This window comes from Sprattus sprattus, assembly GCF_963457725.1.
Source record: "Sprattus sprattus genome assembly, chromosome: 18".
Taxonomy (NCBI): domain Eukaryota; kingdom Metazoa; phylum Chordata; class Actinopteri; order Clupeiformes; family Clupeidae; genus Sprattus; species Sprattus sprattus.
Window position 1 is genome coordinate 11,285,147 of NC_137916.1, and position 2,209 is coordinate 11,287,355.

The window sequence follows — 2,209 nt, forward strand, 5'->3', positions numbered from 1 at the left end:
ACATAAATAAAATGCAAAAACTTTTGTCTGAGCAGAATGCAGTTAGCTCACATGTTATTCTTGTCTGTACGCTTCACATTGTATACCATACCAATCTCTTCAGCTTCTCCATTCAACAGTTTAATGTAAGTGAACCAGTCACACCGCTGGGCTGTGGGGAGCTGTCCCCGCCGGGGGGGGATGGGGAGCGGAGTGCTGGAGGGCGGCTAGCACTCTGTTCACTTCTGTTCTTTCTTTTTGTTTTCATTGTTCTGTAGCTGTCGTCGTCGTTGGTGTTGGTGTTGTTGTTGTTTTTGTTCTTTTTCTTTTGGAGTGCGATGGTTATTGACATATCATGAGGAGGAGGAGTAGCAGGCCTAAGAGATCTCGTTGTAGGTGGAAGTTTGTGATGTGTTTTTTTAACTATTTATTTTTATTTTAGTTTTTTTTTAAGCTTGTTTTTTACTGAATTGAGTTTTTTTTTGCTTTGATCTCATTTGTTGTCAGTGCTACTTTTTTTAGGCAGCAGATGCTGAACATTAGTTTTTTCTTTCTTTTTGTTTGTTTGTTTGTTTTGTTTTTCTTTTGGATGATGCACCTTTCTAGCGGTTGATCGAGACCAGCTGTTTTAAACAACTGAAAAAAGACCTGAAATGACTAAGCACCTTATAACGGAAGGGGCATGGACAGGGGAGAGTGACAGGCTCAGATTTATATTCCCAATTGTAATCTGTTAATCCCAGCATCTGATTTATTATTTAAGTGATGAAAAGACATACAGCGTAATAACTAAATAGGAGAGCCAAATTGCCAAACCAAAGTGATGTGGTCAAAGATGCTGCATGCCACTGAAAACCCAGACTGTGGCTCCAACAAAGTCAACTTACCAATTACACCAGCAAAGACAAAACTGTTTTCAGTTCAATGAGATATGGCTCTGGCTCCAAAGACGTCATATTTCTCTCCAGATTATGAAAGATGACAGCAATCTTTTATTTCTCCTATTAGCAAACAAAGCCAATAGCAGTATTAGCCATGACAGGAGACCACCACAGCTGACAAGCCATAGTGACATGCAGGCGGCTCGGGAGCCCTACGCTCTCCGCCCCCCCCCCCCCCCCCCCCCCTCCTGCTCCCCAGAGCCAAACCTCCCCGGCACCTGCCCCTCCGTGCTTTGAGTTTGTTTTTCCTTTCATATATCTTGTTTTCTCTTTTTCTTTCCTAGAAATTTTTGTACGTTTGCAAAGTGTGTAGGGCATTTGGGCCACGTGTAGAGTTGCCTAGAGGCCCCCACAGGCCCCTGCTCCCACCCATTTCAGCCCCCGGCCAGCGGCACCCCCTTCCTCCGGCCACAGCCCCCCACAGCTCATGGTGAAATGCATGTGTTAATTACAATTTCTTTTCCATAATAAGGAAAAAACAGTTTGAAAAGAGCAGCTGATTGAATAAAAGGATGTTCTTGACTGTATGCATGGCCTCTTTGTCTGGTTCTTTCTTTTGGTGTATCATTGTTCCTGTGTGTGTTATAAAAATATACCAATACTAATAATATACCAATACCAAAAAACAGTAGATGTTATAGCCTTATTGATGTTTTTCTTTCTTTAAAGTATAGTCAATTGTCTTGAATATGTTTCGATGCAAGAAATCGGCAAGACAATTTAAATGGGATAAGTGTCTGTTGTTATTTATTGAACTAATAAGACAAAACATAATTTTTTCAACTGCATCTCAGCACCAATCAAGTGCTATGACCCAGCCAATGAGGTCTTAGTGGTGCCATGCCAGCCTGCACAAGGATCAGCCCTTGGATGACGGGCCTGTGTACAGCCAGCGTGTACACTTGCAGAGAGGCAATTCAATGCAATTTTATTTTAAATGGAGATAACAATGGAGAGAGCCAGCATTCAAAGTATTGGTTGTAAAACAGTGTCCTAAAAAGGTTACTATTATAATGATAAGCAGAGCAGAAAGACTGCGGCAGCATCCCACAGTGGAGATAGTCTAGAGTAGGAGGGGGAGAAAAGAGTCAAAGTGAGTGGACAGAGCTAGGTTGCCGTTAATGGAATTATAAATTACTGTATGGCGATGAGGAAGAATGTTGTCATAGCCATCAGCATTTGCAGGTAAAGGTCCTGCTGTATGGGAGAGAACAGACACAGGTGAGAAACAGGATATCAGAAAATCTGTCATACACACACAAAAATACATTTTCAAACGTTTCAAACGT

The 2,209-nt window shown here is 41.8% G+C and overlaps 1 protein-coding gene across 16 annotated transcripts in view; it reads left to right on the forward strand.

The window, feature by feature from the left end:
• The window catches only part of nfixb (nuclear factor I/Xb), a gene marked incomplete at its 5' end in the record, with an annotated part of 128,944 nt that extends 127,497 nt beyond the window's left edge, over positions 1-1,447 (forward strand). For all 16 annotated transcript variants that reach the window (XM_080856464.1, XM_080856473.1, XM_080856472.1 and 13 more), the window contains one exon: positions 1-1,447. This exon is cut by the window's left edge and continues 4,992 nt beyond it.
• Between the last annotated feature and the right edge of the window lie 762 nt (positions 1,448-2,209).